Consider the following 23,718-nt stretch of genomic DNA (forward strand, 5'->3'; position numbering starts at 1 on the left):
CTTAAACTCCTGTCTCCGTGCAGCCTCACAGGCAATCCCAGAGCTCCTAGCGGCTCCCACCGTCCTGGGCTCCCACAGCCCCTTGAGTGATAGCCGGGCACCTCTTTCTGGAGACCCCTGGTTGAGCAGCTAGACTTGCATTTCAAACCGTCTGAAATCCAAAATGAGAATGATCTGTAGTCAGACTCACAATAAATGACAGGAGGAAACTCCGCATCGTTCTGTTTTATCCGGTCGTTTCCTGCCTCTGCTTCCAGCGGTGGCAAAGCTCAGAGATTGTCTAAATCCTCACTTTAAATGAAGGCCGAACTGACCACAGGCTCCCACAGATGTTTCTTCTAATTTGTAAAAGGTAAATGTTCTGTGTACTAGAACACACACACACACACACACACACAGGCACGCATGGAGACACAGACATGTGCACGCATGCACACACGGCGGGGAGAGGCTGCAAGGCCCTCGGATTCCAAGAGAAGCACATCCTTAATGATACATATGATAATTAAAGAATACAACAAACACAATTAGCATATGTTTTAAACAGTTTATTAGTGAAGCTTACCATAAAATCAGAATAGAGTGCTCCAGGGTTGGTTGGGATAACAGCTTCTAATCCTTAGAGTCATAAAATCCCTGGCTTAGAAGAAATGGGCATCTTTAAATGATGGAATCAGCAGGCCTGAGCAGCCCCGCCTGAATGTTGCCAGGCAAAGGTGACGTCGCTGCAAAGCCAGGCGGGATGAGGGTGTGAAGACGGGACTGGGCCTCTGCCGTTCGCGGCTGGGAGCTGCAGGCAGCACGCACGGGGGTGTTCTCGCAGGGTGGCAGGAGGACCATGAGCCCATGAGGGGACCAGGACACAGGCCTGGCTCGGTTTGCTGACGGCCTTGGCCAGGTGCACCCGAGGACAGTGGAAGCGGGTGAGGCAGAGACCCCTGTCCTCTGCCCGCGGGGTCAGCCCATGGACCCTGTCAACCGCCCGCTGCTCAGATGTCCAGCCTCGGACTTGTTGGTTCGGTGCTAAGACCCTGTGGCCACCCTCCCTCTGCTGTTCCTGAGATCCAAGTGGCTCTGGGCTCAGCGGAGCGTCCGGGAAGGTGCTGGGCTCTGAGATGCCCTGCAGGCGAGGGCTGGGTTGGACAGGCAGAGGACAAACGAAGATTGTCCCAGCTCAGACCAGAGCAGAGTGGATTCTCATCAGACATCATGAGTTCCTGCTTTGCAAAGCGGAGAGAGAGCAGCGGCGGAGTGCGTGTCGGAACTCATTTCTGTCGGAAAATGGGAGCTTCAGATGGGAAGGAGCCGCTCTGTCCGGGTGAGCTTTGTGCCGGGCACAGCACTTCACACCTTCACCCTGAGCCTCCTCTCTCTACTTTCTGCAGAGGGTGTTTTTGTTGTTTTCTTGTTTTGTTTTTGGCCCATCTTGGGATCTCCTGGAATTTCGGGTCAGTGGGATGCTGAGGGAAGAGAGAGCTGAGGAGCTGACGCCACACATGTTGAAGCCCCCGGTGTCCAAAAATGGGTATGGGCCAGCGTCCAAGCCTCCAGGTTTCTTCCGGAAGGAGCGTGGGCCGGTGTCGGAGCCTCCAGGTTTCTTCGGGAAGGGGCGTGAGCCGGTGTTCAAGCCTCCAGGTGTCTTCCGGGAAGAGGCGTGGGCCTGAGAGGCGGTAGGTGTGGCCAGGCCAAGGGTGAGCCCTGATACCCGCCAGGCACCAAGAAGGGACACGGGCAGCTGCACGCAGTGCTCATGACTGTCCCCAGACCAGAAGCTGCTTCCCCCGCCGGGGGGTCCGTGATTGTTTTTCCAGTTTAACATCTCTGGCTGAGGCTTGGTGATGAGGAACCGCTCAGTGAAAGGGGGCTGGTGGTTCGAAGCTGCCAGGGCCCCAACCCCACACGTTGGGAACCACCCAAAAGGGCAAGGAACTGGTGCTCTCTGACCTGGCACACGAATGTTTGGAAACGGCCCAGGAGGCAGCTGTTAGGGCTGTTTTCTCCTGGCAGGAGCACAAAGTCCCTTCAAGAGAGGCCCCGCTGGGGGCATCCAGGAGACACAGGCCCCTGAGCCATGGCCACCAGGCAGACTTCGCAGGCCAGCAAGCCGTCACGTGCCACCTTTCCTGCAGGTGAGACTCCTCAGCTGGACCACACCCGGGAGCACCCCCACCCTGGGCGAGGAGGGCACTGGGGGAGCCTCTGGAATGGCTGCTGTGGCCCCATGGCAAGGTGGCCACCCACGGAGCTGAATCGTCCACACACAGCACAAGAGGACTGCAGCCTTCACCTGGGATTGGGGTCCTGAGAACAGCCAGGCAGTGGCTGCCACCAAGACACCACACCCACCAGGCACTGCCCCGTGGTTGAGGCTCCGGGAACACAGTGACCATGGGAGAACGAGCGAGCCTCCGGCTGCTCAGGCTTCAGGCTCCCAGCCTGTCCACCTCCCTGGCCTGCCGTGGGGGAGCAAAGGCCTCTCCCGTCCTGCCCTCTGCACTCCAGGGTTTGGATGACTCCTGTTGTTCTGCTGTCAGAAAGCCCCGGGGCCCTGGTGCGGGCACTCAGTGGCCCATGGACTAAGCTGGTTCCTGCTGTTTGAAATGCAAAGAGGAGGATCCAGTTCACAAAACCTCAGCCAGAACCCCCTGAGCCCAGTCTGGGTACTCAGTGACCCAGGATCCGGTTCACAAAGCCTCGGCCAGAACCTCCTGAGCCCAGTCTGGGTACTCAGTGACCCAGGATCCAGTTCACAAAGCCTTGGCTGGAACCCCCCTGAAGCCCTGGTCCAGGCACTCAGTGAGCCACGGACTAGGGCGGCGTGCCTATTCTGTGGATAACCTCACCCGCTGGGCCTCATGGGTTCCTCCAGCTGGTGTTTCTGTGTCTCATGTTCATAGATCAACCTGCACAGGCAGAAGGAGAGATCCTCGTGAGAGTCCGGCCGGGAGGAGGAGGAGTGTAGCGCTGACCTTACCCGCCCGCCTCAGTACCATGCCTGGTTTTCCCACTGGGGCCCCGCTCGCCACCCGCTCCAGCCTGCTTGACGGTCCCTGTGGCACCCATGGACTCAAGCCCACCCACTGCTGGGCCAGCTCACACTGTCACCAGCCCCCTCAGAGGCTGCTCCTGCCTTCTGTCCATCCTGAGCCGGGGATTGGGCCCAGACCACCTGCCTCACGGGCCACCCTGCCATTGCCCTCTCCTTGGGACCTCATGGCTCTGGGTGTCCCCCCACCCACCCTGGCATTGATTATATGTTCTCTCCTTTTCTAGGCACCCCAGATGGAAGCCCTGGTGGAGATAAGGACTTGGACGAAGCTAGTGTGTTTGGGATGTGAGACCAGGAAGCTGAAGTGAGGGACGGAGCGCACAGTGAGACAGGAAGAGACAGCAGCCCATGGAGGGCCGTTTCACAAGAGCTGGGGCTCAGGCCTGCTGGGGGCCCTCTGGGACACCACGGAGAACGCACTTCCAAACTGTCCACCGACGCTGGGGAGGCTGGGGCATTATCTGCCCACTCCCATCCCCATTGGTTGGTGATGGCCCCAGGCAGGGTGGTGCCTCCTCTGCACCCCACCCCCCACAGCCCCCAAGCACCCGTGCACAGCAGCAGCCGCTCTCCTCCCCTGACAGCCAAGCAGAGCGATGCCAATGCCGGGAGAACTGGAGTCCTGGATGGGCAGTGGCGGCCACAGTGCGTGGAGCTGTCCGCCTCCCTGGTGCTGAAGCCCAGAGAGTGAGGTGCTGCCGCGGTGCACACAGGCACCTCCCTTGACGTTTTCTCTCAATTTTGGGGGTGGGAGTTTTATCCCTTCAGCCAGCCTCTGGGGTCTTTAAGGCAAGGGCCCCACATCCTGCTTCCACATAGCCAGCCCCTTCGTGCCAGCGCAGAGGTGGGCACAGAAATTCAAACTCAGTACCCAACACCAGTGATTCCTGCTGCAGAAGGTGTCCCCAGAGGCTGTTGATGGATGAATGGGCAGGAGGCTCTTACGGATCAGAGAAACACCTGAAGGAAACAGGAAACAAAAGCACGCTTGGCTTTTCGATACTTTGTGTCTCTGTCGGGGGATGACCTTTCCCAACTAGAGGGGCTAGAGGAGCCCCAGGAGGAGGTGGGAGTGGCGGGGAGGCCACAGGAGTCCCACGGTGGGAAAAGCAGGGCTCCTGGCCACTCGGGTTCCTGCAGGCACCACATTCCTTCATCCCATGGCTCACTAAGCTCCTCCCTCGTGCCAGCCACGGTTTCTACGTCTCTAGCCCTTTATCTGCTGTTATTTCTGAAATTGCCTAAGTTTAACTGCAATGGTGCCATTACTTGGGGACGTAGTTCATTTTCATTGAGGCATGCTAATTCTGTCCAGTGATCTTAGACACATGTGACATCTGTGGCTCAGGGTTTATGGATTTCAGGAAGGTCAGGCCGTGGATGGGGCTACATGAGACCACACAGCACCACATCCATAGATGGCACCTTATTCTGCTACAGCTGGGGACACAGCCAGCCCAAGATCCCAAGAAGAGGAACGGCGCTCCTTACCTTCTTCTCACTTGACCCTCAGCTGCATCACTTCCTCTAGGAAGGCCTTCCCGCCCTGACCAGTGCCCCTCACAGCCTTCCCAGGTCAGTGACCCCATTGTCCATGTGTGTCCACATATGGTGAGCTCGGCCTTTGAAGCCATGACCATGCGTGTGTTTCCCACGCCTGGTTCCTGAGCCCCTGGCCCTGTGCCCAGCACACAAAGAATGCTTAAAGGAATCACTCACCCTCATTCACTTCAGCCCCCCAGGAACAGGAGCCACTCCACAGGGGCCAGCGTGCTCTGAGGAGATTTTGAGCATCTGTGTCCAACAGGCCAGGCCTCGGCAGGACTGTTCAGGACCCAGACCAGGTTCTGCAGGGCTTCAGAGGGGACTCACACAAGGAGGGGTCCCCCAGGAGGCAGAGAGGAACAGATCTCTTCCCATGGCAGGGTCCAAGTGCAGCCCCTCAGGTGGGCAGAAACAAGAGGGAAATTCCGTACTCCTGGAGACAACTGGGAAAGGCCCATCGATTTCACCCCAGGGAAGCTGAATCTGCCGTAAGGAAAAGGGGCCAAGTGGAATGGGGCTCCCTCTGGAGCTGTTGAGGCTCCTGCAGGCACCACCCAGAGCTCAGATTTCAGCCACAGCAGCCCCTCCAGCAGCTTTGCATGGCACACCAGGAGGGTGGGCGTACTGGTCCTCACCCTAAGGCTTTCAAGCATACCTCAACTGGTTATGCTCCCAAAACTCCTGTGAGAAGGATGCTGTGAACAGCTTCAGCTGCTGAAAATGCAAGGCTGGAGTCTGTAGGAAGCGCCAAGCTTATGGCCATGACACCAACACTGCCACGTGGACACGCCCTCCGATGCTTGCAGCCTCTGTCTGCACTGTGTCTCCATCCACCAATGGAACAAGTTTGTCCCACCACACTGAGACCCTCCTGGACCAGCAGAGGAATTCAGACCTGGGGAGATGGTTTGGGGCGAAGCACAGGAAGCCTGCAGGGAAAGAACGCACCGCGCCTCCCACCTGTGCCCAGAGCTGGGAGAAGATGGACCCAGCTGCTCCCACCACCGCGTCTGTGCCTCCCGCATCTGTGCCTTGCCCCCAGCCTGTGAGCAAGCACCCATGCTCCAAGGCAAGCCGGCCCACCTGTCCTTAAGGGGTGGCCCCCTGGTTGCTGTGCCATCAGATGCTCCTGCTGCTTGTCCATTCCCATCAGGATTCAAACATGCTCAATCTCCCCTACCTAACAAAGCAGCAGCCCCTTGACCTCATGTCCCCCTCGCTGTGCCCCCAGCTTCTTGTCTTTAATGCAAAACTCCAGGAAGAGTTGTCTGCATTTGTTCATTGATGGGGCCCCTACAAACAGATGTGGGGAGAGACACTGAGATTTGCTGCAGGGGCTGCTGGGGACTGAGTGTCCTGGGGCTGCTGTAACCAAGGACCAAACTAGGAGGCTTCAAACAACAGAGATTCACTGTCTGAGTTCTGAGGCCAGAAGCCCAGCACCAAGGTGTTGGTAGGCTGGTTCCCTCTGCAGGCTCTCTGAGAATCTGTTCCTCACCTCCCCCAGCTCCTGGTGGCCCCGCGCATCCTTGGCTTGTGCTTATGGCTGCATCTCTCCAGTCTCTGCCTCCATCTCATATGGCCTCGTCCTCTGTGGCTGTGTCTCTCTTGTCTCCCTATAAGGACAACAGGGACTGGATCAGGGCGCATACACTTCAGTACAACATCTTAACTAAGTACATCTTCAAAGGCCTTATTTCCTAATAAGGTCACATTCCGAAGTTCCGGGAAGCTCATCGATTTTGGTGGACACCATTCAATCCAGTATAGGGAGGTTCTTTCTGGCACTACCCTTTGTTGGAGGGCGGGGCAGGGGAGAGGGTTGTCCCAGTTGAGGTAGGGGGCAGGGCTCCATATCCTGGGATGGAGGCTGACCCTAAGGAGGGATGGCCCTGGGAAAGAGACTCAGCTGTGAGCTGCTAGCAAACCCCTGTGCTGAGAGGGGTCTGGGTGGCCCACTGTGTGCACCCACGTGTGCCCTCCACACTCCACCTCCAGGAGGACTCTGGAATCTTGAAAGCACCAAGAGAGAAGAAATTTGTCACATACAAAGGATCCTCTATTAGATTGCGAGCCAGTTTTTCATCAGAAACTTTGGAGGCCAGATGGCAGTGGGCCAATATATTCCAAGTGCTAAAATAAAATTTAAAACAAACAAACAAGAATCCTATAGCTGGCAAAACCATCTTTCAAGAGTCAGGGAGAAACTAAGACATTCTCAGATAAACAAAAGCTGAGGGAGTTTGTTATCACTAGACCTTACATGTAAGAAATGCTAAAGGGAGTCCTGCAAGATGAAATAAAGGACACTAGACAGTAACTAGAAGCTGTATGAAGAAATAAGGTCTCAATAAAAACAAATACTTGGCCAATTATAAAAGTTAGCATTATTGCCACAGTGGTTTGTAACTGCAATTTTGTTTCCTATATGATTTAAGATACTAATACTTTTTAAAAAAGTGATTAGTCAAAACTAGCACTACTGTAAAATTGGTTTGTAATTCCACATTTTGTTTTCTACATAATTTAAGAGACTAATGCACTTAAAAGAATTATTAGTTTAGATTTAATTTTGTGACATTAATAACCGAAAAGGGTAGGGACAGAGCTATAAAGAAGCAGAGTTTGTGTATGTTATCAAAGCTAAGCTGCTATGAATCCAAATTAGAAATTTAATATGCTAAATGTAATGCCGTGGTAACCACAAGGAAAATAGCTATAGACTGTATACAAAACGAAATGAAAGATTTAAACATTTCACTAAAATATGAACACAAAAGACACTAATGTAGGAAATTCAGGACAAAAACTCTAAGGCATATAGAAAACACAGCAAAATGACAGAAGCCAGTCCTTCCTCATCAGTAATTACTTTAAGTGTAAATGGGGTTCCACTCCAGTCAAAAGACAGAGATTGAAAGAACGAATAAAATCATATGATCCAACTATATGCTATCTTCAAAAGACTCACTCTAGATCCAAAGACACAAATAGATTGAAAGTAAAAAGATGGAAAAGATACTCCATGCAAATAGCAACCAAACAGAGTAGGGGTAGCTATAGTAATATCAGACAAAATAGAGTTTAAAATTTAAAAAGAGACAAAGAAGAGCAAAGACAAGGGCATCATATATTAATAAAAGGTTCAACACAGCAAGAGGATATAATGATTATAAATATTTATACACCTAACAACAGATAATCAAAATGTATGAAGCAAAAAACTGACAGAGTTGAAGGAAGAAATAGACAGTTCTATTAATACAGTAACAGTTAGAGACCTCAATATCCTCTCTCTATAATAGATAGAATAATCATACAAAAGATAAATAAGGAAACAGAAGAGTTAAACAACACAATAAACCTACAAGATATAACAAACACATACAGAACATTCTACCCAACAGCAACAGCTTACACATCCTTAAGTGCACATGAAACAATTTCTAGGATAGACTATGTTAGTTTACAAATTAAATTTCAATAGATCTTAAAAAGATAGATATCATACAAAATAACTTCTCTGATCACAATGGTATGAAATACAGACCAATATTTTTAATAAACATTGATGCAAAAATCCTCAATAAAATACTAGCAAATCAAATTCAGCAGTATATTAAAAGGATTATGCCCCAGGACCAAATGGGATTTATTCCTGGAATGCAAGTATGGTTCAACATATGAAAATCAACCAATGTAATACGCATTAACAGAATGAAGGAAAAAAACCACATGATCATCTTAATTGATGCAGAAGAAGCATTTGACAAAAGCCAATATCCTTTCATGATAAAAACCATTCAACAAACTATGAAACTATGTCAACATAATGAAACTATGAATGAATGAATGAAACTATGTTCACATAATGAAACTACATCAACATAATGAAATACATACATCAGAAACCCACAAAGAACATCATATTCAGTGTGAAATACTGAAAGCTTTTTGTCTGATATCAGGAACAAGGGAAGGATGCCTGCTTTCACTACTTCTATTTGGCATAGTACTGGAAGTCTTATCCAGAGTGATTAGACAAGAAAAATAAATGGCATCCAAATTAGAAAGAAAGAACTTAAAAAAAATCTCTGTTTGCAGATGTAAAATACACTAAATATGACACACACAAAAACTGCAGGAACTAATAAACGAATTCAGCAAAGTAACAAGATGGAAAGTCAACAGATAAAAATCAGTTGTATTTCTATACACTAACAAGCAATCTGAAAAGGAAATTAAGAAAACAATTCCACATATAATAGCATAAAAAAGAATAAAATACTAGGAATTAACCTAATCTAACCAAAGAGATGAAAGACATACAATAAAAACTACAAAATATTGCTGAAAGAAATTAAAGAAGAGATAAATAAATGGAAAGACACCCCATGTTCATGTATTGACTTAATATTGTGAGAATGGCAATAGTATCCAAAGCAATGTACAGATTTAATGTAATCCCTATCAAAATCTCAGTGATGCATTTTGCAGAAATAGAAAAACCCATCCTAAAATTTGTATGGAATCTCAAGGAACACTGAATAACTGAAGCAACCTTGAAAAAGAAAAAAAAACAGAGCTGGAGAACTCACACTTCTTGATTTCAAAACTTGCTACAAAGCTACAGTAATCAAAATAATATGGTACTGACATAAAATCAGACATATAGACCAAATAAAATAGAATGGAGAGCCCAGAAATAAACACTCACATACATGGTTAAATGATTTTTTTTACAATGGTGCCAAGACCATTTGATGGGGAAAGGACAGTCCTTTCAAAAAGTGTTTCTGAGAAAACTGGACATCCACATGAAAAAGAATGAAGTTGGACCCTTACCCAACAAGATATACAAAAACTAACTAACTGGATCAAAGGCCTAAATGTTCAACATAAACAAACCTTTAGAAGAAAACTGCTGTGGTTGGATTGGTTGGTTTGGCCCCGCCAAGCCTCCTGTGGAGATCTGATCCCCAGTGTCAGAGGTGGGGCCTGGTTGAAGGTATTTGGGTTGTGGGGCGGATCATTCACAAACAGTTTGGTGCTATTCTCGGGGGAGTGAGTTCTCACTCTTAGTTCCCACAGGAACTGGTTGTTGAAAAGAACCTGCCCCCCTCTCTTGCTCCCATGCTCTCGCTGTCTGATCTCTGTGCACTGGCTCCTTTGCTTCCCCTTCACCTTCCACCATGAGTGGAAGCTTCCTGAGGCCCTTGCCAGAAGCAGATGCAGGTGCCACGCTTCCTGTGCAGCCTGTGGAACCATCAGCCAAACAGACCTCTCTTCTCTATAAGTGACCCAGCCTCAGGTATTCCTTTATAGCAACACAAATGAACTAAGACAAACACAGGGCAAAAGCTTCATGATATTGGATTTGGCAATGATTTCTTGGATACAACATCAAAGGCACAGGCAACAAAAGAAAAAACAGACAAATTGGGCTTCATAAAAAGTAAATATTTTGTGTAACAAAAGACTATTTTTTTAAGAACAAGGGTCTCGCTCTGTTGCACAGGCTGGAATGCAGTGGCACAATTACAGTGGCATGATTACAGCTCACTGCAACCTTAAACTCCTAGGCTCAAGTGATCATCACACCTCAGCCTCCCAAGAAGCTAGGACTACAGGCAGGGAGCACTGTGCCAGGCTGTTTTTTATCTTATGTCTTTGTAGAGACAGGGTCTCACTATGTTGCCCAGGTTGTTGACCCTCAAGTGATCCTCCTGCCTCGGCCTCCCAAAGCGCTGGGATTACAGGCAGAGTGAACATGCCCAGCCAAAAGACAATATTAACAGGGAAAAAAGGCAACCCAGAAAATGGGAGAAAAGATTTGCAAATCATATATCTGATAAGGGATTGATATCCATAATATACAGAGGACTTCTAAAACTCAGCAACAACAAAAAACCTAACTCAGAAATGGGCAAAGGACTTGGATAAACATTTCTCCAAAGAACACATACACATGGCCAATAAGCACATGAAACATCGCTAACCACGAGGAAAATGCAAATCAGATCCACAGTGCGATGCGCCTCACACCCACTGGGATGGCTACTGTGAGAAAAAACCGAAAATAACAAATGTTGGTGAGGATGTGGAGAAACTGGAACCCGTGCACGGCTGGTGGGGGTGTAAAATGGTGCCACCACTGTGGAAAACAGGATGGCACTCCCTCAAAAAACTCAGAATAGAATGACCATGTGATCCAGCCATTCCACTTCTAAGTGCACCCCCAAAAGAATTGAAAGCAGGGTCTCAAAGATAACCTATAGCAGATGTGCATGCTGTGAACCCATGTTCATAGCAGCACTGTTCATAACAGCTAATATGAACCCCATATCCACTGAAGGATGAATGACTATACAAAATGTGGTCTATCCACGCAATGGAATATTATTCTGCCTTTAAAAATGAAGGAGATTTGCCCATGCTACAACGTGGATGAAATTTGAGGACTTGATACAAAGTGAAATAAGACAGTTGCAAAAAGGCGAATCCTATGTGATTCCACTGGTGTGAGGTACTCAGTCAAATTCATAGACAGAAAGTAGAACGGTGGGTGCCGAGGCTTGAGGGAGGGGGGATGGGAGTTGTTTAATTTGGACAGAGTTTCAGTTTTACAAGATGAAGAGAGTTCTGGAGGTGGACATTTGTGATGACCACACAACATTATGAACAGACTCAATACCACTTAAAATGGCTAATAAGGTAAATTGTGTTATGCATATTTCACCACAGGCCCAGGCCTTAAGGAACTGGCACTTCTTGTCTCCTGGAACACTCACTTTCGGAACCATCACCATGCCACGTGGGAGCTCAGGTTGCCCGTGGAGACATCCATGGAGATGAACTGATGGCTGTGCCAACTCACGTCTTGGAGATGGGTCCCGCAGACAGGGTTGAACTGCCCCAGTGGACACTGTGGAAGAGAAAGATGACTCCTCCCAGCCTTGCCTTAATCAGCGTTCTGATCCCAAGAAATTACCACTTTTTAAGCCATTCACAAGTTACATCAAACTTCAATATCTGCCCTGGGGTCCCACTATAAGCTGTCCACAGGATATGGCAAAATGTGAAACTCAGAAACATCTTCTGTTCTCAAAATGTGGCTTTATTATTTTGAGACAGGGTCTCACACTCACCCAGGCTGCAGAGCAGTAGCGTGATCACGGCTCACTGCAGCCTCAACCACCTGGGTACAAGTGATTCTCCCACCTGAGCCTCCCAAGTGGCTGGGTCCACAGGTGCGCACCACCATGCCTGGCTAACTTTTTTTTTTCTTTGTAGAGATGCGGTCTCACTATGTTACGCTGTCTGGTCTCAAATTCCTGGGCTCAAGCGAGATTGGCCCGCCTCGGCCTCCCAAAATTGCAGGACTGCAGATGTAAGCCACTGTGCCAGCCACAAAGTGTGCCTTTCTTTAAATGTGTTACCTAGGTACCAATGACTTTTTGAGTAGACCAAAAACAAAACAACAACAAAAACCATTAAAAAGGTGTATATACCCAACTTTCCCACCTTCCCACAGGACTCCGAATTTAAGAACTGTTAGCATATAAAACTCTGTGGGGGTGGCCCCCTGCAGAGGCTTCAGGGAAATCAGATGTGACCGGAGACTCCGAGCCTCCTCCCTTAAAAAGAGGAAACCGTGCAAAATGCAGCTCCAGAAAAAAGTCCTGATCTTCTAAAGTTTCCTGATGACAGGTGTGGGACAGATTCCTGGGGACTGGAGAAGCCTCCGGGGAGGAAGTGTCCCTGTGTGTCCAGCCTGTGCAGGGAGGGGAGGGCACAACGCGGGGCTGCAGCTGGCCCCAGGGAGAGCCCCCGACCTCCAGGGAGCCCCTGCACCCTTGGACCAACAGCCCCCAGGGTGCACAAGGCCACCCAGGTCCTCCTGAGAGCCCTGTGAACACTTGGGGACCCAGCCCAACTGGGAAGGTAGCTGACCAGTCCTGGGGGACATTTCAACCGCCCACCTCAGTATCAGCCACAACCCACAAGGTGCCAAGCAATCTCAGGAATTCCTGCAGGAATGGGCACTCAGGTGGATTCCAGAATCCCATGTGCCAGGGCCCAGGGTCCGAGCCTTGCGCTCAGATTTGAAATGCACGTCTCATTTGTAGTATCACTTAGGACCCTCGACGAGGCCCCTCCAGTTCAGGTGGGGGCTGCCTGTCACCAAAGTCCACCCCCAGCTGGGACCCAGGGCCACTGGGGCCTCTACATTGGGAAGTCCCCTCCTTCAGAGCAGGCCAGCCCCTCTGGGCTGGGCTGCCCCGGGACCAGGCCCTCTCCTGGGGTCCCGAAGGCCTCAAACTATCCCAAGGCCTCATTCCCCATCCCTGGCCCCCTAGACAGGAAGCCATGAGCACCCCGGGGGAGGGTAGGCTGGGCTCCCCTAGAACACACAGACCTGCCCCCCAAGGGAGGCATCCCCCTGAAGCCTCTCCTCTGCAGCTCCCAAGGGGTCCAGGGGGCTGCCCAGTGGTCCCCGCTCAGGGCCTCTTGCAAAGGAAAAGCTGAGCTGCCAGGAGCCCGGCGACCGTGGGGAGAGGCGGCCTCCAGGCAGTCAGCAGGCCACCTTATCATCATTACGCTGCTAATTAATTCCCAGCTCATTGCATTTCCTGTGGCTAATTTGCACTCAGGCTGATTTGATTAAACTCATCTCTATGCTAATAAATGTGTTTTCCATTTGTTTTAGTGACTGAAGGAAGAGAGTTTGATATTTACATGTTTCGAGGTTTATCAGAAAAAATTGCAGCATCTGAATTAATTTCTCCCTGATTTACAAGTTTGTAAAAAGGATCACGGGGTCAACAGCTTCCCCCAGGCCCCTCTCCCCGTGCCCTGTACCGACCCCTCGGGTCCTGCCTGGCATGGGGGTGCCTGTCCCTCCAGCCCCCCAGGCCCTCCGTGGAGCGGGCCCCTCCCTTCCTCTGCGGGGAGTGGGCTTCCCCAAGCTCCTCTCTGCTGAGAAGTAGCTGAGTTCTGGTGGGGGGTCGAGGGGCAAACCCCGACGTTCACATAGCCCCAAGCCTGAGCAGGCAGCTAGAATCGCGCTTTTCCCCTTCACCCATCCAACTAACCTCCTGACCGCGAGCCTCTGCACTGGGATCCGGGAGCCTGGGGGACGCCCCCACCCCCCGTCCCGGCCTCGGGCGTCCTCGAATCTCGGCCCCGCGTCCCCAGCACTGCCCTTGCGGGGTCTCGGGGCGCGCGCCGTGGGGGAGCTGAGACCTCGGCGTTCCACGGCTGTGGGTGCGAAGGGGGCGCCCGTTCCCGCCAGGCCTCCCTCCGCCCGGCGCCCCGCTGCTGCCCCCGGGCCCGCGGCCCCCTGGGAGGGCGGGGAACACCACCGGCTCCGCTGCGCCTCTGGGCGGGCTCTACCCCCGCCGCCCGTGGGAGGGGTCGGTGGGCGCGCGGCTCCAAACGCCCGAGCTCGGCCCACCCGGAGGAGCCCGGCGGCCTGCGCGGCGCCTGCTGCAGGCTCTGGGGTCCGGCGGGGCCTGGGGCCGGGGGTTGGTGTGGGACCTGAGTCCAGAACCGGGACCGCAGGGTCAGAGGCGCATCCGCAATCCCCGGCGAGAAGCCGCGGGGCTGGGCCTCGAGGGGCGAGGCTGAGAATAGTCGGTGCCTGCGGGGTCGGGGGCCCTGAGAGGAGCGGCTTTGGGGGCGGGGCCGGGGGCGGGAAGGAGCGGGTCCTTGGAGTGGGTGGGAGAAGCGGTGGGGTGGAAACAGGCAGAGCCTGTAGGGTACAGACGCGGGATGGGCGGAGCTGGGAAGCAGCTTTGTGGGCGGAGCTAAGAGGGGCGGGGCCTTATGGGGCGGGGCTTGTGGGGCTTTTCCAGACAGAAGCACGTGGGTCCACACGGTCAGCGCTAGACCAACCTTTAAGCCTCCAGCTGTGAGTGCGAGCCAGCGTTTTCTCAGGAGCATTCCTCAGGGAGGAATCAGGGCTTGGAGGCAAATCACTGTTGATCTCATCGGCCTGACTGGCCTCTGACTCAGTCTCCTGTACTTCCAGTGGGGTGGGCTCTGAACCCAGGGATCTGTCCAGGCCTCTGTCACCGAAAACGGTGTGGGGCTGGACAGGGTAGCATGTGAGGAAGGCCCTCTCTGAAAGGGGAGCTGGGCCTCCCACCCACCCGCCTCTGGAAGGAGAAGGAACCAAGTGAGATCTTCAGATGACTTCATTGAAATTTATGGTGCGAATTCAGGGGCTGAGCTGCCGAGAAGGGTAGGTGTCCTGGGTCACTGTCCTCGCAGAGCTGCTGCGCCTGGCGCAGTACCCTCTCACCAGCTGGGGCACCCGAGAGCTGGGGACCGAGACAACCCCTGTGAAGCTGAGTGCCGGCCAAGGGGCCAGAGTTTACACGAGACCCTAGTAACATGACCCCTTTACAGATGAGGAAACCAAGAAAGGAATGAGGTTCAAAAATGAGCTCTTCAATCTTCCCAGCTCCCTAAGGTCACATCCTCACTGCAAAGCCAGCACTCCACCAGACAGGAGTTGTCCAGGGCCCATGCCCTAGCCCACCATGTTGGGCTGTTTCCCCCACCCAGCCTCCCTGTCTGGCTCCAAATCCTTCGGGCATCTCTGTTTTACCAGCAGGGTTTGGCAGCTCCAGCACCCAGCAGAGTGTCTACTTCAGGTTGCCTCCACCCCTGCCCACACTCAGCTCTGGCAGCCTGCTCTCATCCTCCACCTGCATCTGTCCCGTCAATGACAAGGGCTGAATGCTGGGCAAAGGCGACATAGTACTGGGCACGTGCTCGTCTAATGTGGCATGAAAAGCCGAGTAGCAGAGCCACGTTGACCAACACAGGCTCAGAGTTTTGCCTCCTGGTACTAGAATGAATTCTAGGTATTTGCAAATAGACTCGTGTTGACTTCAGAAAGTGAAAGAATTGTTATTCAGCTAAATATTTTGTTTCATTAAGTGGGATGGGAAATAGGGGCCGGGCGTAGTGCCTGACACCTGTAATCCCAATGCTGTGGGAGGCCAAGGCAGGAGGATCACTTGAGCCCGGGAGTTCAAGACCAGCCTGGGCAATATAGTGAGACCCTGTGTTAAAAGAAAAGAAAAGAAAAGAAAAGAAACAGAGGGAAATGGCCCAGCCTCCTGGGACTCCATATTTCAGCATAAACACAGTGTCACAGTCAACAGCCCGGGGCACGCAGACCTCCTCCTTGGGTCAGCAGAGTTTGGAATCACACCAGGAAGTGTCCCAAGTATGTCTGTCCTGCCCGCCTGCCTGAACTGCAACTCTCAGGAGAATCTCTGACGTTTCCATATCCTCTTCTCAAGGGACAAGCAGAGGAAGGCTCTCCCTCTGCCTCTGCTCCTTTGGGGAATTGCTGTGGGAGGGAGGGTGGGGTGGTGGGTGGGGGGAAGAACAGAGAGACTGGATCAAGGAAGGCTGAAGGTCTGACTGAAGTTAGTAAAAAGACGTGTGTTCCCAAAGACACCCAGACAGAGCCATTATCCAGGGCTGTGTTCAAGGCAAGCCCAGTTGCGCTGGGGTTTGTTAAAGCTGCTCGAAGGTCTCCCAGGCTGGCAGGAGTGAAGGCTGGAACATAGTGTCGTCAGCACCTTGGAGAGGGCCCCCAGGCAGAGAGCTGAGTCCTGGCCTGATCCCAAGGACAGCAGACCAGGCCAGCTCAGGCCGCCCCACCCTGGGGACTGGTGGGCACAGGGCCCGGTCCCTCTCCAGACGGTGTTGCCAACAGCCCGCAAGGACGCCGGGCCCAGCCTGCCTCCCTGTGCTTCCCAAGTGTTGGCTTTCCTCCACCAGGGCTTTCTGACACCAGCCTCTGATGAGAGATGGCAGCTCAGCTCCGATGGGGGAACAGGAGCCTCTCCGGGCCAAGCATTCTAACTGGCCTCTAACCAGCAGTTTCAGAAGGCCAAGAGCTCATGAACAGAGCAAGTCCAGCTGCCCTGAGAAGCCGCATGTGCATGCATGCAGGGCGAGGGGCCCTGTGTCTCCCAGAGCCGGCACCTCCACTGGGGAGCAGGGACCCGGTCCTCCCTCCCAACCCCGCAGCATCTCCTTGGGTGGTGCTGGCCCTGCACCGCAAAAGCAGGAAGAGGTCTGACCTCTTTAAAAACTCCCTCTCAGCCAGGCACGGTGGCTCACACCTATAATCCCAGCGCTTTGGGAGGCCAAGGCAAGCTGATCACCTAAGGTCAGGAGTTCGAGACCAGACTGGCCAATATGGTGAAACCCTATCTCTACTAAAAATACAAAAATTAGCTGGGCGTGGTGGTGTGCACCTGTAATCCCAGCTACTCAGGAGGCTGAGCAGAAAAATCACTTGAACCAGGGAGGCAGAGGTTGCATGAGCTAAGATCATGCCACTGCACTCCACTCCAGCCTGGGCGACACAGCAAGACTCTGAAAACAAACAAACAAACAAGCAAACAAACAAACAAAAAAACAATAAAAAAACTCCCTCTCCCTTGGAAAATCCCTGAATGACTTGGACAAGAAGCTCCTGTTTTCTCTGGGAGGGAGGAGACATGCAGATTCCTCTCTGGGAGGAAAGGGTGAAGGTCCTTGTGCTGTCTGCGGGATGGCCAGCCTGCTATTTCTGTAGAAACGCCTCATTGCAACTTCTTGCTGCCCACCTTGGCAGGCCCGGGCATCTCTGGGCTCCAGGACAGCAGATGGTTTCAGTGGGATGGGCACCGAGTCCAGATCCCCAGAGCCGGGGGTGGTGGGTGGCAGCGCTGCCTCCTCTCACCCTGGCCATGGCCCCTGATGCCCTCACCCTCAATGCCATCCTGACCAGGGCTGGCAGGGCAGACAGGAAGCAGGAGGCCTAGTGGGGCTGTTGTTGGCAGAGGCTTCCTGGTGGCCCCTCCTTGTCTGGGGTCTGTTCAGCCCCCACTGCTGGGTGTCAATGCTGGGGCTGCCTTTGCTGCTGTGGGGGTGGGGACTGGGGTAGAGGGAGGGGACGGGTGAATAAACAGACACCGGTGGGCAGAGGCAGACAAAAGGCCATGAATTCAGCATGGGTCCCAGTTTCCACCTCTGCCTCTGGGCCTCACACACGGGCCACGAATTCAGCGTGGGGCCCAGTTCCCACCTCTGCCTCTGGGCCTCACACACGGCAACAGCCTGGCTGGCGTGCGGCCCAGGGGCTGGTGCTTGGTGGTCAAGGGGTTTGAGGCCATCAGTGCTCCACAAAGCGCTGTGCGGTGCTGCACATCCCAGCCCTGCTCCCCAAAACGTCAGCCAGGTGTTCAATGCATGAATGAGTGAGTGAATGAATGAATGAATGAGTAATTTGGTGGCTGAATGAATGAGTGAATGAGGGAACAGGCGAATCTGTGAGCAACTCTGAGTGAAGAAGAATGAGCCTGGATGGAGAGCGACGTCAGGAGATTGCAGGCGCTGGCAATTCGTCCACCGGCAGCCCACGTGGGATGTTTCTCATCGGAGCCACGGGGCAGGCATAGGCCGTGCTCAGGCACACGGGGGTCTTGACGCCCCCGTGAGTCTCGACGCCCCTGCCTCCCTCCAGTCCTGGCCACACTGCCCCTTTGCAGGGAGCCCTTCCTGGTCCTCGCTGTTTACAGCTGTGTCCTCTTCTACTGAGTGCTCCCCTGGCCGTGACCTCGCCACCAGCCAGGCTGGCTTTTGTTCTCCTGAGCATCTCTCCTCTCCCCTCACCCACCATGAGCTCCACGGGCTGGGGTCTCGGCCCACCCCTCCTCCCTCCCACCTCTTTCTCTCTTTCTCCAGGTCCTTGTAGGTGCTTGGCGAGTTTCCTCATTCTACAAGGCCAGGCATTCATTCATGTGTGTGTAACACACTTAATATACAGTCCCTCATTTTGCTGAACCTACACGGGGCATTCACCTTGACATCAAAAACAAAACGCTGAGTGGCCCCAGATGGACATGCCGGTGCTGGCGGGTTCTGCATCCCATAGATGCTCCCGTGAGAAGGGCCTAGCACAAGGACTGTCCATCCGGGTTGGGGTGGGGCAAGTGGGTATGTCCCAGCACCGGCCTCACCACTCCAGGCAGGAGGGGGACATGGGCACATCGCCCCGCAGCCTGAGGCCCTGCTTTCTGCATGCGCCGTCCATCCAGGAGGGGGACATGGGCACATCCCCCGCAGCCTGAGGCCCTGCTTTCTGCACGCGCCGTCCATCCAGGAGGGGGACATGGGCACATCCCCCGCAGCCTGAGGCCCTGCTTTCTGCACGCGCCGTCCATCCAGGAGGGGGACATGGGCACATCGCCCTGCAGCCTGAGGCCCTGCTTTCTGCACGCGCCGTCCATCCAGGAGGGGGACATGGGCACATCGCCCTGCAGCCTGAGGCCCTGCTTTCTGCACGCGCCGTCCATCCAGGAGGGGGACATGGGCACATCGCCCTGCAGCCTGAGGCCCTGCTTTCTGCACGCGCCGTCCATCCAGGAGGGGGACATGGGCACATCGCCCTGCAGCCTGAGGCCCTGCTTTTCCATCCACACGGTAACTTTGTCATCGTCCTCTTCCCCCACCAGGTCCTTCCAGGACTGGGGAAGCCAAAGTACTCACGTGTCAACATCTCAAACCTGGGAACCTTTGAATTCCATATTTCATGATCACGCTGTGCCCACAAGGTCGCAGGCACTCTGGGATCAAAGCCCTTACCCTAACTGAAGGACGCCCAGGCCCTTGTGCTCTGAAGCTGAGACAGAAGGACCTCCGTCTACACCCAAAATAGAAAAGACACGGGCCTGGGCGGCGCCAGGCAAATGAGCAGGAGAAACACGGTTACATAACCTGGTGCAGCAGGGGACCGTGGAGAACGGCAGCTTGGCCTCTTGTTTGACACTTTAAATTAGCATAAAATTTAGCATTATCTAATCTGAGCCAAAAAATTCAATTAAAAATGGCCTTGGTGGAGAGCATGTATTATTTTACTTAAAATAACAGAAAAGTGTCAGGGAAGTCGCCGTTCCAGGCCCTCGGAATATCGTATGGTCTGTGGGTCCCCACGAGATCCCTGGAGAGGTCAGGGAGGGGTCAGGGAGGGCCTGGAGTGGTCAGGGAGGTGCCTCTGCGGCACTGCCAGATGCAGCCAGGTGAGAGGGCTGTGATCTTGCCCCGTGAAGTCTGAGGGCTGAGACAGGCTCTGTCCGGGGGCTGCCCAGGCGTGGCTGCCCTGGGGGACGGCAGCCACAGCCTCGTCCTTTCCTGTCCCCGTCCCTTCCTTCCCGGGCCTGACCCAGGACAAGGCTTTCAGAAGCAAAGGGCCACCTGACTCTACCACTGAGCATTTGCTGCTGGCAAGGCCCAGGCTGCTGTGGTCTCACTTGCAGTGATTCCCATAAGAGGAAGAGAAGCAGGGGGAAAAGACTGCACCCCAGGCCTCCATCTCCGTGATAGTGACTGCTGGGAGGGAAAATGGAGCACCTCCTGGAGTGTCCGCAGCCTGCATGGGGCAGCGAGGGAAAGCCAACCCTAGCCTCTGCTTTGCAGCAGGCCTGAGGTCCCAGTGAGGGGTTGGGGGTTTGAGATAAACCATCCCCCATCCCAAACCCTAGAGAAGCTGATGTCCACGAATGCACAGCCAGGATCCACCCCTGCCCAAACCAGAGCCGCCCAGCCCACGAATGCTGCGGACCCAGCATCCCTACAGTTAGAGGACAGCACAGAGAACAGAGCGTCCTCACCAGAACCCACACTGGGGTTTGTTTAAAATGCCGACCCAAGGAAAGCCTTTTGAGGGCCAGTGGCATGCATGGCTGAGAGCAAGGCCGTGGCTGCCTGGACGTCCCCGGTTCCCAAGGGCCACTGCCTGGCGAGCCCGGTAGGAGCCCCCGTAAGCCAGTGGCACTCAGATGTGAGCCCCAGCAGCCACAGGCAGGAGGCTACCATCCTCCCCTCAGCGCTGCCACGAGCCTTCGTGGCCAGTACATGGTTCAGGCTGGGTCCTCTCTGTCTGCATCCCGGCCTCCTCCCGGTTTGCGTTGTTATTTTAGCATCCTGACTCTGACAACCATTTAGGACATTTTTAAGCTGTGGAAAACAGAGCTAGCTGATGAACAATGACTTCTACAATTATTTCAGTTCTGAAGCTTGGAAGAGAATTAAAGTCTTGGCAGAAGGTGTGGAGTCTCATTTCCCGTTTTTGCTCCAAGGCGGCACCAGCCTCGGCTGATTCTCCAGAGACAATCAAACGGCTCCCGGAAGACACCCCAGTCATTCCATCGTCCTCGGTGGCTGCAGCTAGACCCAGGTGAGGCAATGTCACCTCTCAGAGCCTGGCACCGAGCACGGCCTCCGCACCCGCCACGTCCCTGTACCCAGGGGCACCACAGCCCAGGCAGCCGGATGCAGCACTTCCTGGCGGGGGGGCGCGGTGCTGTGTCTGCAGGACGAGGGATTATGCTGGGGCCCCGACCGGCAGGGACGCGCCTAGAGCCATGGCAGAGGTGGCCTCACGCACCTGAAGGACAAACCGGAGTGCAACCAGGCCTGGAGTGCCACCTCCCACCGCCCTGCTCCGGCAATGCCTGCTGGCTCCCGGCTGGTTCTGATGCACATTCCTGCTTGCAGTTTGGTTTTCCATTGAATTGGCTGCATGGTAGGCCCTTGAAACGTCCTTTCCCAGCCAGTGGCTATTTAATTCCCCTCTCTCTGCTGAGCCCTGCGGCTGGCGCCAGGCTGTGCCACCTCTTTGGGGTGGGTGCCGCATGTGGACGGAGCAGAGGATGAATGCTGTGGGTTCTGCTTCTAAAAACTGAATCTGACCCAGAAACTTTTCTGGACAGACCAATGAGAAAATGCCTCAGGCTGCACCAGGAGGCAGCTCCACGTGTGGAGAAGGCACACGGAAGTGAGTGTGAAAAGCCGTCTCTCAGGAGTACTCAGGGTCATGACCACTCAGGGAGCAGGAGTCCAGGGCACCTGCAGCGCATTCTGACACCACCAGCCTGAGTGCCATAGGCCGGAACCCTGCCTGCCCAGCCCTGGTACCAGGAGAATGGGAGGCGACCTCAGGGGTCTGCTCAGGGTTGGCATCTGCCTGCTCAGGGTTGGCATCTGTCTTTGTCCCAGCAGAAAGCCATGGGGGGCCTAGGTGTCTCAGCAGGAAGCCACAGGGGGTGCTTAGGCCCTCGCAGCAGCTGACCAGCAAAGAGAAGCTGAAAGCACCCAGCTCCCTGGGTCTTGGCTGGGTGCCGCCCCTGACATCAGCCCTGTGCTGTGCTGAGCTGCCAGCGGCTTCCTGCCTCTGCCCACCAGCCAGCGCCCGGGTGGCCTCCAGCCCCACCCCACTTCTCCTCCTGGCTCCGCCCTGCAGGCCACGCCCACCACTCCCTGGCCTTGCCCCCGGATTGCCCTGCTCTCAGGGCCACACGGAAGCCGATACCATGCCCGTGAGGCATGAAGCCGGATGGCCTCAGGGTAAAATGGCATCCCGGAGATTGGAGGCTCCGCCCAAGGCACAGCGTGATCCCCAGTGCAGGCATCCTGGCTCTCAGATGCAAATGGGGCCCGTTCTCCTGCAGGACCTCGGCCCATGCAGGTCAGTGGAGGCCGTGCCGAGGTCCACACCAACATCCGGGGAAGGTGGCCTTCGGCCCTCAGAGACCGTGGCCCCAGAGAAGACCCCAGGCTGTGCAGCTCCCTAGAAAGAAAGTAGAACAGCTTCGCAAAGCTTCATGACCCTGGAGTGGACGACGGTTTCCTGGATATGACACCAGAGGCACAGGTAGTAAAAGGAAAACAGACACACTGGACTCCAGGAAAACTTTAAATTATGAGCCTTAACAGATAATCTCAGCAGAGTCAAAGGCAACCCAGAGAACAGGAGAAAGCATTTGCAAATCATATATCTGATAAGGAATGCACATCCAAAATGTACAGAGAACTCCTAAAACTCAACAAGAACAAAAATCCCGACTCAAAAATGCATGGCTAAGTGTTTCTCCAAAAAGACACACAACACGGCCAATAAGCACGTGAAACAACATCGCTAACCACGGGGAAAATGCAAATCAGAACCACAGTGCAATGCGCCTCACACCCGCTGGGATGGCTACTGTGAGAAAAAGCGGAAAATAAGAAATGTTGGTGAGGATGTGGAGGAACTGGAACCCGTGCACGGCTCACGGGGATGTAAAATGGGGCCACCACTGTGGAAAACAGGATGGCACTCCCTCAAAAAACTCAGAATGGGCCGGACACAGTGGCTGACGCCTGTAATCCCAGCACTTTGGGAGGCCAAGGCAGGCGGATCACAAGGTCAAGAGTACGAGACCAGCCCGGCCAACGTGGTGAAACCCTGTCTCTACTAAAAATACAAAAATTAGCTGGGTGTGGTGGCCGGCACCTGTAATCCCAGCTATTGGGGAGGCTGACGGAGAAGAATCACTTGAACCCAAGAGATGGAGGTTGCAGTGAGCTGAGATCTCACCACTGCACTCCAGCCTGGGCGACAGAGCAAGACTCTGTCTCAAAAAAAAAAAAAAAAACTCAGAATGACCATGTGATCCGGCCATTCCACGGCTGAGTGCACCCCCAAAAGAACTGAAAGCAGGGCCTCAAAGAGACACTTTATATCCATGTTATACCCATGTTTGCAGCAACATTGTTCATAATAGCTAAAACATGGAAGCAACCGTATCCATTGAGAGATGAATGAATAGACAGAATGTGTCTATCCACACAATGGCATATTATTCAGCCTTTAAAAAGGAGGGAAATTGTGACAGAGGCTACAACATGGATGAAGCCTGAGGACATGCTAATGAAATCAGCCAGTCTCAGAGGACAATACTATAGGTGTCCACTCACACGCAGTCCCAGAGCTGCCACCTTCGTAGAGACAGAAAGTAGGAAGGGGAGGCTGGGGGCTGGGGGAGGAGGCATGGGGAGCTGTTTAATGGGGACAGAGCTTGGGTTTGGGAAGGTGAAAGGTGTTGTGGAGACGGACAGTGGTGATGGTTAGTGTCACTGAACTGTTCATTAAAAATGGCTAAGATGATAAAATCTTATGTGTGTTTTACCACAATAAACAAACTTGGAGAAAAAAGTATTACAGCCCTGAGTCCAACCAGCTCGAGACCATACTCCCTCAACCCGGGAGGACACTCCCAATTATACCC

The 23,718-nt window shown here is 53.5% G+C and overlaps 1 long non-coding RNA gene across 3 annotated transcripts; it reads right to left on the bottom strand.

The window, feature by feature from the left end:
- Nucleotides 1–532: 532 nt before the first annotated feature.
- LOC129474280 (uncharacterized) lies at nucleotides 533–15,363 on the bottom strand. 3 transcript variants are annotated; one of them, XR_008654509.2, is made up of 9 exons: nucleotides 14,492–15,363; nucleotides 11,386–11,519; nucleotides 6,093–6,210; nucleotides 5,678–5,887; nucleotides 5,250–5,465; nucleotides 4,769–5,037; nucleotides 3,921–4,009; nucleotides 2,844–2,903; nucleotides 533–2,591 (listed from the first exon to the last, which is right to left on the bottom strand). It is a non-coding gene; the product is annotated as an uncharacterized lncRNA (long non-coding RNA). The 3 variants fall into 3 exon arrangements; XR_010119509.1 differs by having other exon boundaries at nucleotides 5,250–5,774; XR_008654507.2 differs by having other exon boundaries at nucleotides 5,250–5,887.
- Between the last annotated feature and the right edge of the window lie 8,355 nt (nucleotides 15,364–23,718).

This window comes from Symphalangus syndactylus, chromosome 24, assembly GCF_028878055.3.
Source record: "Symphalangus syndactylus isolate Jambi chromosome 24, NHGRI_mSymSyn1-v2.1_pri, whole genome shotgun sequence".
NCBI lineage: Eukaryota > Metazoa > Chordata > Mammalia > Primates > Hylobatidae > Symphalangus > Symphalangus syndactylus.